This window comes from Tamandua tetradactyla, chromosome 2 (genome assembly GCF_023851605.1).
Source record: "Tamandua tetradactyla isolate mTamTet1 chromosome 2, mTamTet1.pri, whole genome shotgun sequence".
Lineage (NCBI taxonomy): Eukaryota > Metazoa > Chordata > Mammalia > Pilosa > Myrmecophagidae > Tamandua > Tamandua tetradactyla.
Genome location: NC_135328.1, coordinates 102,772,034 through 102,798,748, shown reverse-complemented (window position 1 = coordinate 102,798,748; position 26,715 = coordinate 102,772,034). Strand labels below are relative to the sequence as shown.

Here is a 26,715-nt window from a genome sequence, read left to right as displayed (position 1 = left end):
TAGAGCTTGATGGGAAGAGATCTTCAAGTGAAAAAGAGGGAGAAGACCATTATAGCTAGGAAGAAAGGAAATGGGAATATGGGGCACTAAGTAGACAATTCTGGTAGGAAAAGATGTATTTCTACTAGATGTAATGGGAGACTTGGGAAAAATAAATTGAAATTAACTGTGGATAGCCTGAATGGTTTAAACTTGAAACCCTTCTACCTATGCTGTACCATATGTTTAGGAATGGAAAAGAATGAAGATAGAAAACCCACTGACTGCTGCTGAAAAATAGGATCCAAAATAACTCCAAGGATCCGAGCTATGATAATTAGGAGAATGAATGCAACCACTGGAAGAAACACGGAATTCAAGAGACAGACACTGCCTCCAGACTACAGAGGAAGAACTAGTATTTTTTTTTAGCCATGATGAATCTGAAGTAAGTTGGTAAATTGGAAATATCAAGCAAGCAGTAAGAGCTGCAGGACCAAAATTTATGAAATTGGTCCAGGTGAGATTACGCACAAAGAGTTAAGATTTATTGCTATGAAAAACAGATGAACTTTCCAAAGGAATAGCAGAGGCAAAATCAGAAGTAACCAGCACAGCCTTGCCTGCATTTACATCCACAACTATTTATTAATCACTCATAGTATTCAAGGTAGATAAGGTAGATAAAGCCATTATTTCCATTTTTAGAAGAGACAAGCACACATGATTAATTTTTAATGACTTTATGAGGAATAATCTATATACCATAAAATTCATCCATGAAATAAATACAGATCAATAATCTATAGTACATTCATACAATTGTTCAACCATCACCACAATTCAGTTTCAGAACATTTCCATCATCCCCAGATTTCCTTTGTGCCTGTTTACAGTCAATCCCACTCCCATCCCCATCTCAGGCAACCACTGATCTGCTTTCTGTCTCTATACATTTGCCTGCACTTGATTAATTTTTTTTTTGCATGGGCAGGCACCGAGAATCGAACCCAGGTCTCCAGCATGGCAGGCAAGAACTCTGCCTGCTGAGCCACGTGGCCCACCTCTGATTAAATTTTGAAAGCTTTTTTTTAACTGTTTTTTTCAAATTAGTATTGTATAAAATTTGTACAGAAGGAAAATATCGCACATAATCCCCTATCCCAACTGGTATGCTTTTTGTGAATTTCTTTTCATTGATTTACTATTTTGGTTAACATGCTTTATTTTAATCTTAATCATTGGAAAATCAAATTTGAAAATTGATCTTAGGAAGCGGCACATTTAAACTATGTTCTTAGAATGTTTTTTAGTTCCCCAGACTATATCTGTTACCACCGAATCTAATTTCTTTCTAAAATAAGGCATTTCCACTAAGGCACCCAGGTGAGTTACATGCCTGTTCTAATCAACAGCCACCTGTCATGATCCAAACAAGTTTCTGCGTTGTTTATATTCCCTCTTCCTCCCTCCCTAACGCAAATCTGAACCTCTCACTGTTCAGTACCTGTCACATGGGTTCTGCACACACTACCACCTATAATAGGTGGAATTCGAAGACCTCAGTCAAGCCTTAAATATGCTGTAAGTGAATTCTTTGAGGTCTCGGTATGTGAAGGTCCACACCCATGTTATTTTTCAAGTTGGTTTCCTTCCAAAACAAGTTTCAAAAAAGCAGTGTTAAGGAAGAAAGGATGGGAGTTAAAAAGAACAAAAACAAGGAGGATGTTTTGTTTTATTTTACTTTGTTTTTGCTGAGCAGATATTGCCTCTGACAACAAAGTCATAATCAGAAAGTCTTAATTTAAAAAAAAAAAAAGTATGAATCACTTCAGAAACAGATTCCAAACCCAATTTCCTGAGGTGATGGGGTCAATTCTGAGTTATGAATTTTATTAAAAAGTCAACTTCAGGTTATCTAGTTTTGTGTTGGGCTTATCCAGGTGACATACTATATGATTTAGTGAGTTTCTATCAAGGATGATGCCTTTGATAGGATGAAATCACTTAATATTAGTGGTAAGGGAGCAGGATTAACACTTGAATCATGCCAAAGCAAGAAAACAGTGAAGGAGGATGTTTTTACAGAGCTGGTTGTGTTTATTGCCTCGCATGGTGCCCACATAACCTTTGTATCTCCTACGCAAAGAATGCTAAGTAGGGGATAGAAATTTTTGTCTAGGGCCCAAGGAGTCTTCAGGAAAAGAAAATATTTAAACCCAACTCTGAGTTTCACTATTATAATTAAATAATCCCAACTGAGAGCAATAGTCAGGAAAGGTCACAAAGGACAATCTCCTCAAGGATAAATTCACTGTAAGATAGGAAGACAACATGCCAATGGCCTGCTCAAAACATCTTATCTAGATAATCCATGGTAGAGTTTGGGACACACAGAGTAACTGAGACAATTAATCTCTCCTATCCTAGGTTCTCGAGTACCATGAGCATGCTTTAAGGAGTAGCCAAACCTGTTAATATAACAGCAAGTCATCCTGTTGAGTTACCATGCATAAAACGGTATGAGCATTTATACCCAAGTATAACACTGTAGGGGAGACTTCTCTACCTCCCTCTTCTCCACAGTGGTCTTGAGCAATTACTACCAATCACAATGGACAGAATGTCATGGGACTGTAAAAGGCTACCTATTTTCAAAACAGCCCTGAGTTTGGATGGAGCAGTAGATTCTTTTTTTAAAAAAAATTTTAATTAAAACATATTTTACTTTAGACTTTAGATTTATTTATGGACATTTGCCCACGTTTATAGAATATTTAGTTTACTGTAGAAGATGACAACTCCTCCTCAGTGAGACCCCGGCTTAAATATATTTACTTATATAGCAAGAAGATAAATACTAAATATGAAAGCTTCTCATTTGTGGCACTGAATGACAATCTACACAGGATTTCCTCCCAAAACTATAATTAAGGATCTAGCTTTTCAGTAATACAAGCCCAATTGCAGTCTTCTGGCCCATTTGCTTGACATTTGTGTTTTCCATGTCTTAAAATTTCTTTTTGATTGCATCCTTGGAGCTCAGGTAGATCATTTTATTTTTCAGAGGTCCTCATGCCCTGACACACACGCAAAAAAAACATTAATTCCTCTTTTCTGGATTCCCTGGTTTCAAAGCTTGCATCATACAAAGCATGGTGACAATCTTTCAGGAAGGATTCCCACAAAATGTTTGAAAGGATCAGTTATGTTCACCCCTACATCTCCAACCAAGATTTCTTTGTCTTCTCCTATAATGGGGCACTTTTTGTCTGCACTGACACACGCTAAAAAAGACAGCCTTCCTTCTGTAGAGCAGTAGATCATTTAATTCTTACTCCATGATGCCTTTGGGGGGAAGCTTGACAGTGTTTCCTCCCTGAATTTTCTACTAGAACTCTCTTTTGCAATAGCTCAAAATATAATATATTGATTATATACCAAGAATGGAATGTTCACATGTTAAGAATGTTCGTGCTCATATGTTATGTTTTGTCAATAAAAATAAAAGAAATGTTTTTCAAAAAAAAATGTTATGACAGGTTTTTATTTTAGGTCATAATAAAAAGGAAAGCTTTTGGCTATTCAAGAGAAAAATTAACAAAATCATGTATTCTTGTTCTATGCATTTAATATAACAGAGCGTCCTGCAGCTGACAATTTAACTTGTATTGAATTTTTAATTTTACATTAAAATGTTTCCTACCTACTGACTGGACAACTTGTTGAGGAGTGAGATACCCTACCCACCATTCCCAAGACAGGGCAATGGACAGACTCGTGGGTTCTAAGTCCCAAGTACTTGTTAATGGTCCTTTAAATTTCACTGTGGGAGGTAAGACCAGAAGGTGCTATTTGTATTTTAGTAAGATGCAGAAAGAAAGAAGCCCAGCTCCTGAGTGGATTCTAGAATTTTAAAAAAGGGAAAGTGATTGTCATTTCTGAGTCAGGCAGATGCCTGGAGATGCTTGGTTTGGTGAAGGACCTGGGAGGAGCACAGCTAAATCTGTTCCTTGAAAGGGTGAGTGTTAGGAGCCTGGGGTCCTGAGCAAAGAGCTCTGAATTATGGTGGAGAAAGCTGTATTAACTTTTGTACCTCCTTCCTTTGAAGTCCTATGCTACTCAGCAGGAAAACTGCATAAGCTGATGCATTACTAAAGCCAGAAGCATCAGGGTTGGAAGTTGAGTGGAAATTTGATAGCCCCCAAAGAACATACAGATGGAGTATGAAAGTGAAGTCAGCAGTGAAGAGAAATTCATCAGGGCCCCTGGTTATTTGCCAGTAGAATTCTGGCTGCCTATGTTTTATTGTCTATGCTGCTAGGGTTCGTATATGATATAGGGGTAAGGATTGGGAAGGAAGTGTAATACTGGGTCTACCTCAAATTTGACAGATGGGGCCTAGAACCAGTTCAGTTTCAATCTGAAAAATAAAGAAAGGTGGCATGACATTCATCACAGTGTCCTGAAACAATTCATGTCTTGTTACATAAACGATAATGTTAGGATTTTGCATTTCACAAATATGTTGAGATTTATTTAATCACTTATTTATTCAATAGCATCATTTAGAGGAAACAAAGCTAAGTAAAACACTGTGAGGAATATGAGTTATATGAGTTTTTTTTTATTTCTTTTTCTGGAGTGATGCAAATGTTCTAAAAGTGATCATGGTGATAAATACACAACTATATGATGACACTGTGAGCCATTGATCATATACTTTGGATAGACTAAATGTGTGTGAAGATATCCCAATAAAAATATTTTAAAAAATATTTTTAAAAATACTTTTGTGCTCTCACAAACTACCAGAGCAGACTGGCCCAGAGGAAGCACTTAACATAATAAAATGAGATAAGCTCAGCAATTGAGATATTAACAGAAATCTGTGGTTGCTCAGCATAGCCAGGGTCTCACAGCAGGGGTTTAGGTAGATTCCCAAAAGTAGGTGACATTTGATTTGAGTTTTGTTTCATAGGCAGGAATTTGCTGTTTCTCTCATCCAGGGTCCTTTAGTGGGTTATCACCACCCAACATAAGTTTCCAGCAGCAGCATGTCTTTGTGAAATCCCCTGTTTCACTTGATACATTATATAGAGAAAGCCCTGGAGACTCCTCAGAGCAAAACAAAACCACAACAAACAAACAAAAAGTCCATGTCCTACCTCCTCTTTGGACTTCCTTTTGAGTTTCCTCTTGATATCTTTTGAAATCTGAAATCCCCACCAAGGCAGTGGGCCCAAATAGCCATATTAGGTCACTATGTTTGACCTAATACAAAATAAAGCCCATCTGCCCTAAACCTGCCCCTGTGAGATTGGCAAACCCTTGCTCAATCAACAGAAATCACCTGAACTTCCTTTTTATGGGTATAAAAAACTTTTGCCAACCTTAGAGGCTCAAAGCTGTTAACATTTTTGCAAGTCATCTGGATTCCTTGCTGCAGCAAACTTTTGGTGGCCCAGATGTAAAGCTGTAATCTGTAGATTCAACTCTGATTTGTCTTTCAACACACTTAATCAGATCAACATCATCACATTCTCATCTTGCCTACCTCTATTTGACTCCATTTACTTCAAGCGCCTCTTTAAGGTAAGATTTGTCAATGGAACTCGAATTTCCGACTTCGGCAGAGGCTGAACAGTCCCCCTGTCTCATCCTATCCCTACCCTAAGGCAGTTTATCAGCTGGATTCACCCTGCTAGGCCTCTTGATCAAAACAGGGGATGAAACACAAAAAAGGGAACTGGTGGGGAATACGCATGGGTCTATCACATAGCTGGAATCCATTCATTCAAAACTACATTATTATGACCTTAGAACAGGTCATGAGTCAGCTCAACATATAGCCACTGAAAACTCTTAGTAGACAATTTAGGCAATGAAAGATCATTAAGAAGGAAACTAGTAGAGTGCATTGGCTTAGAACACAGGCTCTGAAGCCAGGTTAAGGCTTAAATTCTAGATTTCCAACCCAGAGATTTTCATGTGCTTCCCTCCAACCTATACCCTCTAAAGTAAGATGGGTCGCTACACCACTACACCACTGTCTGGGAACCTCTATTTCTAAAAGAATGCGGTGAAACTATCAGATGTATAAGGGGTAGTAAAATACATTAAGAACCACTAAGTCGATTTATGTAAAGGGCCTAGTACATGCCTGCAGCAACGGAAAACATAAATGACTGGCTTAGAGTATTGAAATATAAATAGAAAATATGATTTAGGCAGCTGCACTTTCCTGCCTGGGATTTACTGGCTAAAATAATGAATGCCATATATACATTATACTTGATACACACATTTAAGACTCATATCTCCTCCATCTCTATACAGAAACGCTTAACTAAAATACCAATGAATGATTTCTCATTTCTAAAACAGTCCAAAATCAAATATATTTCTAAAAATTACAAGCATACCTCAGAGATATTGCAGGTTTGGTTCAAACTGCCACAATAAAATGAATATCACTATAGAGAGAGTCACAGAAATGCTTTGATTCCCTGATACATATAAAAGTTATGTTTACACTATACAGCAGTCTATTAAGTGTGCAATAGTATTATGTCTAAAAGAAAACAATGTACATACCTTAATAAAAATGTGACGCAGAAATATATATTAAGCACACGCTGTTGGAAAAAATCGCACCAATAGATTTCCTTGACACAAGATTGCCACAAACCCTCAATTTGTAAAAATTGCAGTATCTGTGAAATGCAATAAAATGAGGTATGCCTATATTTGCCCCTATTTTTCATTCAAAAACCCCCCAAGCTATTAATTTGAATACAAAGCTGTATGATTAGACTTCTGCTTCAAGAAGAAATAAACTTATTTAGCTATGAAACCCATGCTCAGTCCACATCAGAGATAGTTATTGTGAATTCCTCCTTGCAATATTCAAACTAAGCGCATATGGAATTCAAATTGGTTTTGCTCAAAAATGAAAATCTTACAAGATCGTAGACTATAAACATGAGAAGTATACCCCTGCTATTTAATGCCTTCCCCACAAATTGTTTCCATCCATGCTTCAAGTGACAGTCTGTTTTCAGTTTCATGAATTTAAATTATAAGTGGTACCAGAGAGCTGCTGGGAATAAGGGTTGGGCTGGGAAGCAGTGGAGGGCATTTTGACATCTGCTGAACCCAGTAAAAGCTGTGAGATTTACATTTGAGATTAGCTTCTCAAGCACAGGAGAAAGCTGGTGAGAGACAAAACTCTCTAGAAGGTCTAATAGCAGACATCACGCTCTGAGGTTTTCTCCTCCGACAAATACATAAGGTAGAACTTCAACTGTTAGGCTAATCTTGATGGAAGAAAAAAAGGGAACTACTGGAGTAAAATGTTCAATTGGACAAGAAAAGAGACACTGTGGTCTAATGAAGAAGAACTGAAGAGAACTTTTGTCAATGTCAGTGTAACTGTCAGAGACACCTGTTATGCAAGATAAGGAAAAATTTTGAAAGGACATGACCACTGAGATGCAAAATCCTAAGTTAGTTTTAGCCAAAGACAGAGAGAGATATCCCATTTAGCAAAAATTGTGGTATGAGAGTGAGCTCTTCATATCTCAGCAAATACCAAATCAGTGACTGGGGCAGAATTTTTTCCAAAGAAAAATGATTTGGTTTTGACACAAAGTGAACAAAGTTAATATCATTGAAAGCAATCCCCTCGGAGCCCTAGGAATCCTATGCAATCTCCAACATACCCAACATCTGCAAAGTGTACCCATTACTTATATAAGAATCAATAAAGTTTTGTGAAATCTGTAATCCAACAATAATTTTCCCAGGAACAAAAGCAAACATACAGCAGCAAGAGTATTAGTTAGCTGTCTATGGAAGAAACTACACAATCCAATTTTCTTTAACTTTTGTTATTGTATAATATAACAAATAAACAAAAACAAAGAAAAAATAAGCAATAGTTTTCAAAGCACTCTTCAACAAGTAGTTAAGGGCAAATCCCAGAGTTTGTCATGGGCTACCATACCATCAATTCATATTTTTCCTTCTAGCTGCTCCAGAATATAGGAAGCTAGAAGGAATAAATATTTTTTTATGATCACAATCAACTTTTTTTTCTTTTTTGTGTAAAGTAACATATATACAAAAAAAATAAATTTCAAAGCACAGCACAATTAGTTGTAGAATAGATTACAGAGATTGGTATGGGTTACAATTCCACAATTTTAGGTTTTTACTTCTAATTGCGCTACGATACTGGAGACTAAAAGAAATATCAATGTAATGATTCGGCAATCATATTTGTTTGTTAAATCCTACCTTTTCTGCATAACTCTGCCATCACCTTTGATCTTTCTCCCACTCTTTAGGGATATTTGGGCTATGACCATTCTAACTTTTTCATAATAATATAAGGTAGTGAGGTAGAGCTAGCTAATGCTCTGGAGAGGCTGTGCCTTCTAGGATTCGGGATGTATCTGGTCCAGGGACATCTGGAGGCTGTAGGTTTTTGGAAAGTTACCCTTGCGCATGGAACCTTTGTAGAATCTTATATATTACCCTAGGTATTCTTTAGAATTGGCTGGAATGGTTTTGGTTGGGGTTTGGCAAGTTATGATAGGTAGCTATGTCTAACTGAAGCATGCTTAAGAGCGACCTCCAGAGTAGCCTCTGACTCTATTTGAACTCTTTCTACCACTGATACTTTATTAGTTACACTTCTTTTCCCCTTTTGGTCAAGATGGAACACGATGCAAATTTAATCAGTAATATCTCTAGTATTTAAATAGCCAGAAATAGACTAGAATACTGGGAAGATGGCAGAATAGGACAGGTAGAGTTGTCACCTGCTCCAAGGAACAGCTAGAGAAGTGACAGAAAAACAACAGGGAGAACAGTTTCAAGGTGTAAGTGAACTGGGAGAGTCTTCTACAGCACATAGGGAGGCCCTGGTTGAAAAAGCAGAATTGAAACACAGAGAACCAGAGACCATCCAGCTAGTGCAAACAGCCTACACACCCATTTCCAAAGGGAGGCCCGGAGCCTTCAGGAGTGTACAGACAGGGAGACGGGGACAAGGAAGTAAGCCAAGCTGCATTCCTTGAACAAGCTACCTTCATGCGCACAGTCCTGTCCTGCAACCTGCGACTCTCCTGACACCCTGTGTTAGTTAGATTCAGTTGTTAACTTGATCAGGTGAGCATACCTAGTTCTGTTGCTGCGGACACAAGCCAATGGTACGTGAATCTCATCTGTTGCTAATTGCATCTGCAGTCGGCTAGGAGGCGTGTCTGCTGCAATGAGTGACGTTTTGACTTAATTGGCTGGTGCTTAAATGAGAGAACACAATGTAGCACTGCTAGCAGCTCGGCATTCCTCATCTCAGCACTCGCAGCTCAGCCCAGGCCTTTGGAGATGCAGAAAGAAGTCATCCCCGGGGAAAGTTGTTGGAACCCAGAGGCCTGGAGAGAAGACCAGCAGAGACCATCCTGTGCCTTTCACGTAAGAAAGAACCTCAGTGGAAAGTTAGCTGCCTTTCCTCTGAAGAACCAACAAAATAAATCCCCTTTTATTAAACGCCAATCCGTCTCTCGTGTGTTGAATTCCGGCAGCTAGCAAACTAAAACACACCCTATGCACCTTAACCCTGTCACCTGCTCCCCCACCCACCGCACTCCAAGCACCCCTGCCCCAACCCCTACCCTGAACATGCATACAAGCCTGTCCCAGCCCCACCCATTTCTCCCACACAAGTGCACAGTCTTGCCCTGCTCCTCCCAAGATCTGCATACCTGTGCCCAGCCCCTCAACTCCAACCTCCTCCACCCTGACCCCTGCAGGCAGTCATCTGCACATCAGGGCTGGGTGCGGTTGTAGCCCTGGTACGTAGGTGAGTGTACTCAGGGGGTACAGAGTGCTCCACCCCGCCTTGTACCCCCTGAGCTGTGCGCACAAGCACATCAGCATCAGCCCCTAGACGGGTGTACACCCGTGTGCTCACTTATGCCACGCCCACTCAGCTCTGGGCAAGCACTGACCTGCACATCCTGGCCACATCCACCCCCAGCCCAAGCAACCATAATCCTGCCCCGCTGCCCCAGAGCGTGGTGCACATGCATACCAGAGCTCTGCCCCTTAGACCCATGCACCAGCACAGCCGCATCCTCCCTGCTGGACACACACATATCTGTGCACTGACCTCTTGACCCCTGCACCCCAAACTCCCTGTCCCACACATGTGCACATCTTTGCCCCACCCCATGGCACAAGTGCCCTTCTCCCACACCTGGCAGGTGCTTGCATGTGCATCTGTGCGACATAGCTTCCGCCCTGCACAAGTAGACATTCTTACCCCCTACCCCATCCCCACCCCCTGCACCTATGAATGCATGCCAAGGCCCTACCCATCCATCATCACCCACCCCGACACACATTCCACAACCTCCACAACCTGTGCCCAGCTCCTACACTCTATCCATCCACATCCCGGCCCCCTGGGGTCACTCCCCCCTGCACAAGAATACACCCGTATCCTTCTGATATGGCACAGAAGTGCCTCAACTTCTATGCCCTGTACCCCACACCCTGACACCCACGACCCACATGTTTCATGCACCCATCTGCATCCTGCCATGTACCAGACCGAGCACATCCACTCAGCACCCCCACCCGCCTCCCACCGTACCCTACCTCTGTGTCCCCTGCTCCTGTGTTCCAAGGCCTGCCTGAACTGCATCCTGCCGCCACACCCCAGCACCGCACCTCCACAACCCTGTGACCCGCACCCCATGCTCACAGGCACCAGTGTACAGTCCCCGACCCGTGCATATACCTCTGCACCACAACCCGCCACCACACTTTTGTGCCGCTCCCCACATCCCAATCCTGCTCCACACCAGCTCTGCAATACGAAGCTTTATACTACTGAAGGAATTCAACTTCTGAAGTAACCCTATCAAGATATTTAGATGCTGTGAAAACAACAGATCAAGAACCATTTGAAGATGCAGATCATGTATAGCCCAGTCTAATGACCAAATTGAAACACCACAGGAGACACAAACTTTGGAACAACCAACCAGAGACGTTCATATAACTCTACTAAATGAATAGCCAGAATTAAAGAGAGACAGGACTTACTTGGACAATACAAACTATACAAACAAATGTGTGCCAGTGTGAAGTAACTATTTCTATAGAAGGACATGCAAAGAAAACACTGCAACTTGTGTCACTGTACTCAAGCCTTTAGCAAGGCTGAACTGAGGAGATTTCAATCAAGGGAAAGATCAAACAACAGTAAGCTGGAGACATCCCAATAGGAAGGCTGAACCCATACATCATTGTCTAAATTAGTGACTTCTAAATTTTTTTTTGAGCCCTTGCACCCACGAGATAAACAAATTTTAAGCATATGCCTTCAATTTATATATATATATATATATATATAAATTATACACATGTACTATTATATTTATATATATAATAAAATAGAAATTTAAGAAAAGATAAAGATACTGTAAATACTGGTTTATTTTATTTTTATTCTATTGGTTAATATACAAAAAGCTCTTAACTTAAAATATTGTTATTATTAAAGTTTGTATAAACAATGTGATTTAATACATTCAATTATTTTTTAAATCTTGGTTTTGTGAATGGTTTGTGATTCAGTCTGACTTTGTGTTCATTATTTCTGTTCTTGTTTTAGTGACTGTCATTGCTGAGAAATTAATTCCGAATGATACAAGTATGAAAAAGGAAAAAGGGCCTCATTATCTTGCCTACTAAACCATTATATTCATTTTTAAACCAATCCACCAATTATGCAAAAGTTTTTGTTAAAATCTGACACAATATTCAACTAGGGTGAGGGTCTATAATAATAGAGGAAGTTATTCATATTTAATATATTTTTCTCCATCACTTCAAAATTTATCAGAATTTATGAATTCATCTTTTATCTCTGGCTACTGCAAAAGTGGTTCCACAGGATTAAGAGAAATGTCAGCATTGCCTTTTTTTCTACTATTCACCAGGTCATGAATTATTATCTTCCATATTTGCAGAAGTCTTTTAAATCCATTTGTCCATTGTGAAGTAGATAATTAAATCCTTAAATCCATTTAACTATGAGAGCTTTACCATCCCTTGGGATTGGGTAATTTCCATTTTTCACGCAAATATCAGTTTGAAATAATATTTGTTCAGGGGCTAGGTCCTATCTCTATATTAAAAGTAATAAGACCTAATTTCCTCCCTCTACATATCAATGTAAAATCCTAAATTCTATCTTCTTCCACACACTAATGGTCTTGCCCCCACCCTCTCCATAAAGGGTAGGTAGATGTGAGCTTAATGGCCCATGGAGTAATTCTGGGGATGGGGTTACAAATTAAGAATTTCTTAACATTTTGGCTGACTTGGGATTCCTGAGTTAACTTCTTCTGCAGAGAATGCAACCAAAAATATCATTATTCATTAATTCCATAGATATGTACTGAAGTTTTATTGTTACCACTTCCAAATTTCATATAAAAAGAAACAGGTGGCAGAAAGAATTTGGCTTGGGGACCACAGTTTGCCAACCTCTGATCTAGACAATTGTTTCAATTCCTCATACAGATATGAATCTACACAATTTTACATATCTGACTTTTGAATCCTACTATTCTTTTCTACGTAAATAAGTAAGAAAATTAAATGAAAGCTAGTCATTTTCTTGATGTATATGCTGATACTTATTACATAATCCTCTATACTTTTTGTCCCCAGATGTGCTGCCCAAATAAGTTGGTTCTTTACTCCTTACACAATAGAATTAATTTGACATAGAGTCAAAAGAAGAACTTAGAGACATAGTCTGGCTTGTGAAAGAAGAAAGGTCTACTTGAACAATAAGTGTTGGCTGGAAATTTCTACCTGTATCTTGTTTGTTTGTATGTGTGTGATCAAATGGATGTCAAATGCAATAGGGGTAAGGAAAACAATGACTTGATAAGATGATTATCTTCCACCATGATTGTCAGGTTAAGAAGCTGATGAATGAAGATTACCATGTACTCCTGGCAATTTCCAGTTCACTTCTCAGTGCTTTAAGATACATTCTACCTCAAAATCTACCCTGTGTTTCTCAAACTTGAGTGTACCGAAGTTTCACTTTGGAAATTGGTTAAAATGCTGATTCTCTATCTCTAGGTCTTCTGGGGTAGGGCCCTGGCATATGTGACCAAGCAGGCCAGTCAGAAGAATACATACTTGTTGAAAAGCACAGACTAAGTTTGCTGAGCTTCAAAATATATGTGCAGCTCCTAAATCAGAACCTGGCACATAATATATGCTCAACAAATTTAAATAATTTTACCAGATTGATTATATTACTGATTAATATAGTAATGATTAATTAATGTTATAATAATCATTTTATATATAAGAGAGCTACATATTCTACCCCAAGAAAACTAGGAGCATTTAAACTCACTTAAAATGAAAAACAAAGGGAGGGAATTTATAAAGCTTCAATACTAATAGGCTTTGATTCCTGTTCGCCCATATGTCACAAAACCAAAGCAGACATATTTATTATCTGGATCATCAGGGTCTCATCCACAGTTCTCTGACTTTCATTGCCTGAGTAAACCTGAATTTAAGGCAATAAAATTTAGAAAGTAGTGGGACTTAGGGAAAAGGGAAATATTTTCAACCTGGAGATGAAGCCAGAGAGCCAGGTTCCAGAGAGAAGCAGTATCTGGATAATTTGGATACAGGGAACCCAGTTAAGAAAGAGGCAATAAAGCAAGAGTCATGATTCCTTACAATTAATTTTTGTTTAAGTTTAACTTTACCCTTCAATATCATAAGCAGATATAGGTAAACCAAAAATATTCTTAACAAAGAAAACTATGGAAAGTCATCAGTTCACTTAACTGTGACCCAGAGGTAGGGCAGGATTCAGGGTTGACTTAATTCAGTGGTTCCAACTTTCTTTCCCTATAATTCCCCTGGCTCTGCTCTCCTTGTGAGAGGTTTATAGCAAGATGACCAGAACTGTTCTGACCTTATCCACACATGACAATGTCCAGAGACACAGGCTGTTCTAAGAGGGAGGAACCCTTCTCCATAAAACCACCTTAATATCTCTTTGTGTTTCACTGGCTCTCCTTCAGTCTCAATGAATTCCCAACTCTGAGGTCTGGAGAATGCCATGTGCTCTTTGGCTTGGGCCTGAGTTTATGAAATAATCGATGGTAAGGAGATTGGCTTAAACCCTTGAGTCTCAACCTTGAATTTGTATTGGAATCCTCTGGAAGGCCTGTTAGAACACAGACTAATAGGTCCCACCTCCTGAGTTTCAGATTCGGTAGGTCTGGAGATAGGCCTGAGAATGTGCCATGCTAAAAACTTCTCAGGTAAAGCAGACTAATCTGGGCCAAGGCCTAGAGATGGTGTCAACTGCTTTTCCCAGAGGAAAGTGAGCTGCTTGGAGGAAACTGGGCAACTTAACAAATTGGGAATCCTGTTAGGAAACTGGACGTAAGGAATGGTTATTGGGCAATCCTTAAGGAAATATGTAACACACGTAATTTGACAGTATAAAGTGCCCTTCCCCCTGTCTCAACTAAAAGGTTTTATTCTCAAACTCTCATTACAAGCCACCAAGAAATCTAAAGATAGTCCCCTGACCTCAGTAGTGGAATAAAGTGAAGATTATTTGTTTAAAAATAGGGAAGGAAAGGATCTTAGAGTCTGTCTTAGTTTATTGAAGTTTGGACATGCTTTAAATATGATGCTAATAAAAGCAGCTAAAGTGGAAATAGAATTAAACAGAAGTTATAAAAAACATTTTCAGTCCATATATTGATATCTTTTCAAAAGCCATAAAAGCCTATATACATTTATTTTTAAAAGACAATTACAGTTAGGAAAGATACAAATTATACAAGTATTACTAAACTTATTTTTGTTTCAATCATATCTTTGTGCATCCATTCCTCAAGGTTTTATTGTAGAACATTTTCTTATGGACTGATTGGAGTTTTGCTACTTTCTTTCCTAAAACAGCATCCTTGATCACCAGTTTCGGTATCTTTACAAGGTTTCTTTATTAGGTGGGAGAGAGCAGATTTGTCTCACTGTGTTCATTGTAACATCCCCTACTAAATACATCCATTTTGTCACTACTTGATACAATTACTTATAAGATCTAATTTCCTCTTATCTCTAGTTCTTCTGTTTTGAATATACAATGCAAAGAAGGAATTTATTCACCTGAGATTAAAATTTTTATTGCCGAAAAAGTTGGAAATTTTTTACATTGAGGTTTTTAAGTACATTTTTTTTTATTAATGGAAAGAAATAAATAAATAAAAATAAATAAAAATAAAAAAAAGAAATTAACACAACATTTAGAAATCATACCGTTCTACATATGCACTCAGTAATTCTTAACATCATCACATAGATGCATGATCATCGTTTCTTAGTACATTTGCATCGGTTTAGAGGAACTAGCAACACAACAGTTCACACCCACCAGAATGGCCATTATCAACAAAACAGAAAATGACAAGCGCTGGAGAGGATGCGGAGAAAGAGGCACACTTATCCACTGTTGGTGGGAATGTCAAATGGTGCAACCACTGTGGAAGTACATTTTTTTAAACTTACTTTTCTAGATTTCCATGTCAATTACATAAAATTAATGTTTAAGTCTCTTCTCAAAAAACAGAGATACCAAATCACATTTTTTCTATATGACCCATTGAATTCACAGACTCACATTTTGGGCCTTGGTCAGGATCTAAAAGAGGAAAAAAAAATGACTGAAGTACTAGAAAGACTGCATAAACAAATGAGAAAAACAACCGTACAGCTGACTTTTCTAGTTACTTTGTCAAGATGCCTAAGGTCATTGGTAAATACTCAGTTCTCATGTAACACTATCAAAAATATCTACTATAGAAATAGATCAGAAATTGGTAATATTTACTTGGCAAAAATTATAAGGCTTGTGTGTTGTATGTTCACATATATTTATAAAAATGGGCCAGAATAGAATGTAATAAAAGTCTAAAAGTGGAACTGGGGAATTACAACCAGATTGCATATTCTCTTATATATTTTTCCTTATTTATTTTCCTTTTGCCAGAAAAACATCTGTGAAAAAAATTGATTTGGCATTGATAAGTGTGTATATTTATAGCTCCACCTTCAACTTTGGCCCCAAACTTCTGGTAATAATAAGCTACTCCCCAAAGAGGAGTGGTTGGTGCTTAAAGTCACTTGGTTGGCAGGGCGTCACAGCTCACATACTCACACACTCCTCTTCTTGCTGGAAGTCTTTGTCCCAGCTGGGAAGAAGTATCAAACTGATTGTCTTGGGGTCACTTGGGTAATTATTCTATAGACTTTTAAATATTTTACTCCATAATTTCCATAATATTACATGCCCTTGGTTCTGTTGTTCCCATCTGATATTCTGTTTCCTCACATATATATTCCCTTCATTTCACTAAATTTAGTTTCCCCAGGCTCCAAACTTGACCCATTGTTCTTCCTAGTTCCCTACCATCCCAACTGATCTCACTCCCTCACAGAGTCCTGAATACCACCTGCTAGAACTCCTTGGTCTATGGATGTAGCACATGCCTCTCCCAGTAAATGAGTCATGTCAGACTCCCATTGAACAACTCTATGGAGGACCCTTGGACACTAAAGTTCACTCTGTCAAAAACGGAATATCTTATCTTTTCTCCCAAAACTGCTCTACTTCTTGTGTTCTTTTTCGCACTTAGAGTACGTAATTATCCAATCCATAAACTTCTGAGAAAACCTTCAGAAAGAAGTATCAGACTTTTAGCATTCAATTTGTATTTTACCAAGTGTGTAATTACAGTCTTAAGAAAATGCTAGTCTTATTTAAATATAATAAATTATATACTTCATAATGGTTACCACCAAGGGACACTAAGGAATTAACCCACAAATAGCTTCCCCTAAGTGCTGGCTTTGATATCTGACAACAGTCATTCTCAACCAAAGATCTCTCCAGATAAGATATCTCATGGCTCCATATGAGAGAGTTTGATTCTCCAAAACAACCACTACCAAGCCAGCTCTATCATTTCTTGTTTTTCCTCCTAAATAAAGCTCTTTGAAGACTTACGGTTATAATTCCATATTGAAAATTCCATATTTGGTGAATTTTGTTAATAATAAACATACAAAAGCAGCCAGCACCATAGATTATATGTGCTTTAAGAATATATTTTGAAAAGCTGAGCATTTAGGTATATGTTCTCATGTCAGCACTTCACATGTTATATTTATTCCCCAGAACTAAGAAACAAGAGTGAGTGAAAGACTGAAAGAGAAAGAGAGAAGCAAAAACTCTTCCTGGAGAAAAAGTACTAAAAATAAAAGGGTCAGGAGGGACCCTGAGATGAGGAAAAATCTCATATATTTTCCACTTAACAATAATTAAATTTAATCACAGTTGACAACTAACTATTGTGCTGTGGATTTATAAAGTCAACTTGAAAACTTTGTCCCCAATTAAATCAAGTACAAGCAGTACTAAAGGCACTAATGATTAAAGCAAGTCCCATTAAACTGTTAAAATATAACAGGGATCCTCTTTCACAAATCACTGTATTTCTCATTTAGCCTCAGCCTGCCAGTCTGAAAACAACATGTCAGTAATCATTCTCTTTTTCTTAATCTTTTGCTACTTTCAACCATGCCTGCAGTAAATTGTGGAGGTGGAACAATAAAGTCTTTCAGGTCAAAAAAAAGAAGGAAAGAAAACTCTCTGGGTGTGACACTCGCTTCTTTTCTGTATTACTGTAGACATACTAAAAGAAACAAAAGGAGAGTATCAACCCCCATTCCAACAGTCAAAAAGCATCCACAGATAAAGGAAGAAATCCTTGAGAATGGCTTTGTGTCTGTCTGTATTCCAATTGACTGTCACTAATAGTATGTGCTAAGACTTCTCAGTGTCAAGAATCTACATCCAGAATAGACAACTAAAGTGCAGAACTTGTTTTTCTTCTGAAAAGCAATGGCATTTGACTAAGATGACTGAGAATCTTTGACCTTATTGATAATTCTGTAAGAAAATGATGGCACAATGCAGCAATTTGAATAGTTATAGACAGAAAAACGCAGACAAACCTCCAAACATGATCTTGTTTATTGTTTATAAAATAATCTCATAAGATGATTAGTGAGATCTTGGAACTTAAGTTTAACTTCAGTTCAAGATGGGAATTAAGTTTAACTTCAGTTCAAGATGGGAATCTTCAAGAGGGAATACAGGGAGCTTTGAAAGATTAGAACCTACTTTAAGTCAAGATCTCAGCCATTCACTATTCTTCAGTAGATGGCAAAAGAAAGGCCAGAATGCTTAGAAGTAGAACTGATATGCCCAGAAGACCTAATCAGTACTTACTTCCTATCTATAAACTACTTAAGAGGCAAGGGTTTCAGTAGTCCCTGTATCTGCTGTTTTTTAAAAGGTCAGTTGTCCTCAATAAATCTTAGCCCAATAGGTCCTGCTTTACCATGATAAAAATACTTTTCCTTTATGTTTGTATAACTCTTTACAAGTTAAAGGAGTAAAAAAGTATTCATTCATCATTTTATTAACTCATTTTATCCTCACTTCAACTTGGGTAGACATTACCACCAATATTAATCGATCAGGGTGTTAACTTAGTTTTTTAAATGTTCAATCAGATGATTTAAAAGCTAAGAGAACTGGCAAGAGTCTTATACTTTGTAAATGGTAGAAACAGAACTAAAACTCAGTTCTTCCAGTCAAGCAAAATGACAACCTAAGCCTATCCAGGCTGCTCTTCCATCACAGAATCTTTGAACAACTAGTAAAAACCAACAGAACCACCTTCCTCAAAACTTTAGAAAATAGTGTTTTCAGAAGTATTGTGGTATAGGGGTGAGTGTCAAATCAAGAAAGCACAATTTAAGGAATTGTAGAAGTTGTGGCACCTTTTCTGACCCCTCTTTTACCTCTCTCTGGCCAGGTCTGGAATCAGTATGCACTCCCATTGTGAAACCCTGGCCCTATTCCAAAGCGAGCAGAGTAAGTCTCATGCATATACTGGGGTACTGTATGTTGGTGAAAGACTGAATCTAGGAAACTCCTCTCTGACTCATCCTCCCAGAACATGCCCTGTAAGCAGAAGCAGCTTGCAGATGGCTAAAGCAGTTTAAGAAATGATTATGTCAAGGAAGCCCTGGCCTAGAACAAAGGATTTCCTGCTTTAAGACATACAAATGAGGAGGACTATGAGAAGATGGTAGAGTAGAAAGCTCCAGGAATTAGTCCCTCTACCAAAACAACTATTGAACTGGCAGGAATTATGTGAATGAACCATTTTGAAACACTAGAGTCTAGGGGAACACTGTGCGGCATCCAGGGAGTGTGGAAGGAAGAAGCTGTTGAATTGTGATAAGAAGCAGTGAGTTTCAACCTTCCTGCAATGGCTATTATTCCCCTTTCCACGGCCTCATGGCAGGCAGTAGTAGGAATTGGAGAGTGGGTCCTGGCACAGCTTGCTGGTTCCACAGAGGGACAGAAAGATCTCATCCTCCAAACTCCAAGGATGAGTAAAATGACTGCTAATCACTAATTCTGATCATCTTGTTAAGATACCTGGGGTATGGTTCTGAGTGTGGACATTGTTCCAACCCCACTGGGAAAAGGCAGTAGAGGAATTGTAAAGACAGTAACCTTCTTCAAAACTATGGAAAACAGTACACGAGCTGAATCAAGAAAATGCAACTTCAGAAGCCATAGAAGAAGCTCCTGGAGGCCTTGCTGGTCCCTCCCCCCACCCCTTCTACAATGCAGGGTGGGAATATCTTGAGTTTCCATTGTAGATCTCTGGTCTTGTTTCAGAGGGAGCAGGGAGTTCCCTGTGATCATACTGAGGGGCATGTATGTCAGTGCTAATTTATCAGATGGAAGTCTGAAGGACTAACACAGGGAACTTTATTTCAGGCTTGCCCTCTCAGAGTTTGTCCTGAGGGCAGAAAGCAGCTTGAAGACAAGTGGAGTTGAAGCAGCCTGTATGAAAAGGACTATCTGCATTAGGTCACCCAAAAGAGCAAACAAATGTGGTAGAAGCTAAGGTCTTTAGCAAGCAAAAGCCCAGGAAAAAAAGCAGACTCCCTAGTGCCACCTAGACTCTCTACTTTGAGAGAGGATTTGTACTTTGAGAGAGGATCTATACTTTGCTTTTGTCTTGGATTGATCTTCTTGATAAGAGGCTTAAACTCTGAAGGAAATCACCAGTCAAAGCACAGCCATTATGCAAAGGTGATTTTGCTTTGCTTTATTTGTCTTGATTAGCTCCTGGCATTGAAGAAAATCTCTGTGAGGTTATTAGCTGGCTACTAACATAAGAAACAGACAACCTAAGAACTAAATCCCAGAGATAAAACCTTAAAATATTAAAATGTATAGTGTGCAAAAAATGATAATAAGACAAAAAAACAAAGTAGGAAATGATAGCCCATCCAAAGGAATAAGATAAAAATCTAGACCATCAATGAAAAGGATCAGAGTTTTGACTTAAAAAAAAAAAAAAGGTCATTTTCCTCAAAGAGATAAACTAAAATGCAAAGAACTAAAGGATATGAGGAAAACAATGAATGAACAATATAGGAATCTCTTTGAGAATCTCAATAGGAATCAAATAAAAATACTGGCTAGAAAGAACACAGTAACTGAAAATGGCAGAAGAATGTACTGCATCATTAGCATTAGATATAAATGGATTAAACTCTCCAGTCAAAAGGCAAAGATTGGCAGAATGGATTAAAAACATCTCCAGACATTAACAAATGTCCCGTGGGGAACAAAATCACACCTCCCATTGAAAACCGCTTTTAAAGGAAGTCAGTTATTCAGTGAGGAATAATGAGGAGAAAAAATTGGGGGTACGTCAGCACAAAAAATGCTGAACAGGAAAGACAAAAGATTGCCACTTATGACATAAACATTTCATTTTCTTTCCAATAATAGAAAATAAATTTTAGTCTTAGCCTACCAGACATAAAACTCTCTGTATTACACATAATTGGGATTTGGTATTCTTCTTTAATGTAACTGGTGTACCAAGTGATTCAACATTGCCCTACATCATATATATCTTAGATCACAAGCAGAATTTCATAATGATTTTTACACATTTTGAAGCACAATCCAAGAGCTCTACTAAGAAAGGAAAATGTCCGTAATACCTTTATGAACATCAGATGACTGGAGTAACTAAAACTACAGGCTTTGGAGGCAGACTACCGGATATAAACACTAGCTTCATCTCTACACCTTGTTTTGGAAAGAGCCTCATTGAAAGACGGAGTTAATGCTTAATGGGTTCAAGTTCCTGTTTGGGGTGATGGAAAAGTTTTGGTAATGGATGGTGGTGATGGTGGCATAACATAGTGAATGTAATTACTTACCACTGAATTTTATACTTGAAAGTGATTAAAATGGGAAATTGACTGTTGTGCATATGTTATCGCAGTAAAAAATTTGTTTTAACTACATAGAACTCTACAACATAAAGAATGAACCCTGATATAAACTATAGACTATAATTAATAATATAGTTATGATAATACAGGCTTATCATTTGTAACAAATACACAAATTATCTCGCACTAATGCAAAATGTTGATAACAGGGAAACTATATGTGTGTGAGGGGTACATATGGGAACTCTGTACTTTCTGCAAGATCTTTCTGTAAACCTACAATTGCTCTAATAAAATTAACTAATTAATTTTTAAATTACAATGACAAGTGAAAAAATGATGCATGTTATTGAATTAAAAAAAAATCAGTTGACCATAGATTTGTTCATCTATTTCTGCACTCTCAATTCAATTCCATTGGTCAATTATTTTATCATTGTGCCAGTACCATGCTGTTTTGACCACTGTGGCTTTATAATAAGTTTTAAAGTCAGGGAGTGTTAATCCTCCCACTTCATTCCTCTTTGTGAGGATGCTTTTAGCTATTCAGGGTCTCTTTCCCTTCCAGATGAATTTGGTAATTAGCTTTTCCAAATCTTCAAAGTAGTTGTTGCAATTTTGATTGGAACTGTGTTGAATCTACAGATCAATTTGGGGAGAACTGACATCTTAATTATATTTAGCCTTTCTATCCATGAGCAGGGAATGACTTCTCACCTATTTAGATCTCCTTTGATTTCTTTTTGCAGTGTTATGTAGTTTCTGTGTACAAGTCCTTTACATCTCTAGTTAAGTTCATTCCTAAGTATTTGATTCTTTTAGTTGCTATTTTGAATGGAATTTTTTTCCTTAACTGACTCCTCAGCTAGGTCATTGCTTATGTATAGAAATGTTACTGATTTTTTTCACATTAATTTTATATCCCACCACCTTGCTGAATTTATTAGCTCAAGTAACTTTGCTATAAATTTCTCAGAATCTTCCAAGTATAGTTTCATATCATCTGAAAATAGAGTTTTACTTCTTCCTTTCCATTTGGATGCCTTTTATTTCTTTGCCTGTCTGATTGCTTCAGCTAGAATTTCTAGCACAATGTTGAATAACAGTGGTGACAATGGTTATCCTTGTCTCATAGCTGATCTTAGAGGGAAAACTTTCAGTCTCTCTCCATTCAGTATGATGCTGGCTATTGGTTTTTTTTCATATATTACCTTTATCATATTGAAGTAGTTACCTTTGATTCCTATCTGTTGGACTGTTTTTATCAGAAAAAGATGCTGAATTTTGTTGAATGCTTTTTCAGCATCAATCAAGATGACCATGTGATTTTTTTTCCCCTTCAATTTGTTAATGTGCTGTATTACAGTAATTGATGTTCTTGTGTTGAACCATCCTTGCATTCTGGGTATACACCCTACTTGGTCATGGTGCATAATTCTTTTAATGTGTTGTTGGATTTGATTTGCTAGTATTTTATTGAGAATTTTTGCATCTTTGTTCATTAGGGAGATTGGTCTGTAGTCTTCCTTTTTTATAGCATCTTTACCCAGTTTGGGGTATTAAAATATTAGCTTCATAAAATGAGTTAGGTAGAGTTCCTTTTTCCTCAAATTTTTGGAAAAGTTTGAGCAAGATTGGTGTTAGTTCTTTATGGAATGTTTGAAAAAATTCCCCTGTGAAGTCATCTGGCCCTGGGCTTTTCTTTGTAGGAAGATTTTTTATGACTGATTGAATCTCTTTAATTGTGATTGGTTTGTTGAGATCTTCTGCTTCTTCCTGAGTCAGTGTAGCTTGTTTGTGTGTCTCCAGGAATTTTCCCATTTCATCTAAGTTGTCTAGTTTGTTGGCGTGTAGTTAGTTGTCCATATTATCCTCATGATTTCTTTCATTTCTTCAGGGTCTTGTAACACACCCCTTCTCATTTCTGGTTTTGTTTATTTGCATCCTCTCTCTTTTTTTCTGTGTCAGTCTTGCTAGTGGCCCATCAATTTTTTTATTTTCTCAAAGAACCAACTTTTGATTTTATTGATTCTTTCTATTGTTCTTTTGTTCTCCCAATCATTTATCTCTGCTTTAATTTTTGTTATTTCTCTTCTTCTATTTGCTTTGGGGTTAGTTTGCTGTTCTTTCTCAAGTTCCTCCAGTTGTGCTGTCAAGTCCTCGATTTTTTGCTCTTTCTTGTCTTTTAATACAGGCATTTAGGGCAATAAATTTCCTTCTTAACACAACCTTTGCTGCATCCCATAAGTTCTGATAAATTGTATTCTCATTTTCATTCATCTCTAAATAACCACTGATCTCTCTAGCAATTTCTTCTTTGACCCACTGGTTGTTTAAGAGTGTGTTATCTAATTTCCATATATTTGCAAATGTTCTCATTCTTTGGTGGTTATTGATATCCAGCTTCATCCCATTGTGATCAGAGAAAGTGCTTTGAGTAATTTCACTGTTTTCAAATTTATAAAAACCTGTTTTGTGCCCTAGCATATGATCTATCCTGGAGCATGTTCCATGAGACCTAGAGAAGAATGCATATCCTTGTACTTTGGGGTGCAATGACCTATTTATGTCTGTTAGGTCTAAATCATTTATCAAGTTATTTAACTTCTCTATTTCCTTGTTGATCTTCTGTCTGGTTGTTCTATCTATAGAGGAGAGTGGAGTATTGAAGTCTCCTACTATTAGTGTTGAAACATCTATCACTCCCTTCAGTTTTGCCAATGTCTGTCTCATGTAGTTTGGAGCTTCTTGATTGGGAGCATAAACATTTATAATTGTTATATCTTCTTGGTGAATTGACCCCTTAATTAGTATATATTGTCTTTTTTTTGTCTCTTATGATGTCTTTACATTTAGAGTCTATTTTGTCTGATATTAATATAGCTACTCCTGCTTTCTTTTGGCTACAACTTACATGGAAAATCTTTTTCCATCCTTTCACTTTCAATCTATTTGTATCCTTGTGTCTAAGATGAGTCTATGGTAAGCAGCATATAGCTGGATTATGTTTCTTAATCCATCCTGCCAATCTGTATCTTTTAATTGGTAAGTTTAGTCTGTTAATATTCAAAGTTATTCCTGTAAAGGCATTTCTTGATTCCATCATCTTATCTTTTTTTATTTTGCTAGATCTATATATTCTTTTCCCTCTTTCTCTTTGTATTCTTTAAATTACCGTTAGTGGTACTCTTCAATTTTGTGCCCTTCTCCAGACCTCCTTCTCCTGTCTTTCTTTTTCTCAGCCAGCAGACTCCTTTTAGTATTTCTTGTACGGCCAGTCTCTTGTTGACAAATTCTTTCAAGACTACTTTGTCTGTGAAAACTTTAATCTCTCCCTCAATTTGAAGGACAATTTGGCTGGGTACAGAATTCTTGGCGGGAAGTCTTTCTCTTTCAGGATCTTGAATATATCATATCAATATATGCCTTCTCGCCTCCAGGGTACTAGTTGGGTAAGTTCAGTCTTATTTTGTTTCCCTTGTATGTAGTAGATGGTTTTTCTCTTTCTACTTTCAGGATTTTCTGCTTCTCTTCAACATTTGACAGACTGATTAGTATGTGCCTTGGGGAAGGCCTATTTGGATTTATTCTGTTTGGATTTTGTTGGGCTTCTTTGACTTGTATATTTATGTCCTTTATGAGGGTTTGGAAGTTTTCCCCCATTATATTCTCAACTACTCTTCCTAGCCCTTTACTACTCTATTCTCTTTCTGGGGCACCAGTGATTCTTATATTTGTGCGCTTTGTTTTGTCTATCATTTCCCTGAGTTCCAATTCAATTTTTTCCATCTTTTTTGCCATTTGCTGTTTTGAATCTTCGAAGTCAATTATCCTGTCATCTATATCACTTATTCTTTCTTCTGTCTCTTCAGATCTGATGTTGTGTGCCTCTAATATTTGGTCAACAGAATCTTTAATCTCTGTGATATCTGCTATTTTTCTATTTATTCTTTCAAATTCCTCTTTATGCTCTTCTGCTGTCTTCTTGATCTTTATGTCATTTGCTATCCCAGTTATTTTATTAAGTAGAGTTGTATGAACATCTTTGATTAGTTGTTCCAATGTCTGTGGCTCTTCTTGTGTTTTAATTTGGTCATTTGGTAGGGCTACATCTGTCTGCATTGTGATATGCTCAGTGATCTTCTGTCTTCATGGCATGTAACTATCTCAGTTGATTTACTTCGGGAGTTGATTTCTTTCAGTAGTCTAAGGTCTTGTGTTTGTGGGATGGTTGTACAGCAGGGAGCAGGTCACGGGGTGGGTCACTCAGCACAATGATTTGTTTCAGGGCAGGTATAGGCACAGGTTGGGGATGTTATGCTGAGGCTTATGAACATGGGCACCCAGTGGCCAGGGAGTATATAGCAATGCGGGTGCACTGGTCTGGGGGTCATAACTCTGGTGTGCACTGGTTTAAGGCATGGGGCCCCTTGTGTGCATGCATAGAGCTATGGCAGCAGGTTGGTATTATGCCTTCATGGATTGGGGACAGATGAGACCTGGCCGCGCAGGTAGGACCTTTCTCAGAGCTGGGAAGTGAGACTGAGGGCTGTGAGCATGTGTGGTTCTAGGGCTACTGTAAAGTGTGGTTCTCATAGCTGAATGATGTGATAGGGGGCCCATGCACATGTGTGGGTTTGGGAGTAAACTGATGTGCAGAGCTCATGGAGGGTGGGGTGAGGCTGTGCAACATTATGGGTGTGGGGTCAGGGGTAGCTTAGGTATGAAGGTTAGTGCTGCAGCCTTTATGTGCTGACAACAGCCTGGAGGGAACAGGGAGGGGGAGGTAGTGTTCAGAAGGGGTGCAGGAGAGGAGGGTTGGGCTGCACTTGGGGTGGGGGTGTGGGGCAGGTACGTGCATTGGGGTCTGGTGGGGTGGGGGTGCCTGGATGGCAGGGAGTGGGAGTAGGTCACGGGGTTCAGGTGTGTAGGGTATAGAGTGAGTTGCTGGTCACGGGGCTGTGCTGGTGAGGGTGTGCACCCAAGGAATGCAGTCTGGCTTACTTCCTAGTCCCGCACTCCAGTCTGTGTACTCCCACAGAGTTCCACGCCTCTGCACCAGGCTCCAGCTTTCTGCCTCTCAGATACTCAGCCTCTGCAACAAGGGCTGCCCCATGTGGTGCAGAAGGCTCTCCCAGGTCAGCCACACTCAGGAATTGCCACCTCAGTCACCCTCCTGCCCCTTCTCTAACTTTTTCATGGAGCAGGGCCAATCTCAAGTTACTCTAGTCAGCCATCTTCCCGAGAGTC

General features: G+C 38.3%; 1 protein-coding gene and 1 pseudogene across 1 annotated transcript in view; both read right to left on the bottom strand.

Annotated features, from left to right (window-relative positions):
- Nucleotides 1–10,696, bottom strand: part of LOC143657063 (zinc finger CCHC domain-containing protein 8-like) — a 40,024-nt pseudogene extending 29,328 nt beyond the window's left edge.
- Nucleotides 1–26,715, bottom strand: part of TMC1 (transmembrane channel like 1) — a 469,408-nt gene that overhangs the window by 359,818 nt on the left and 82,875 nt on the right. The window lies entirely within an intron of this gene.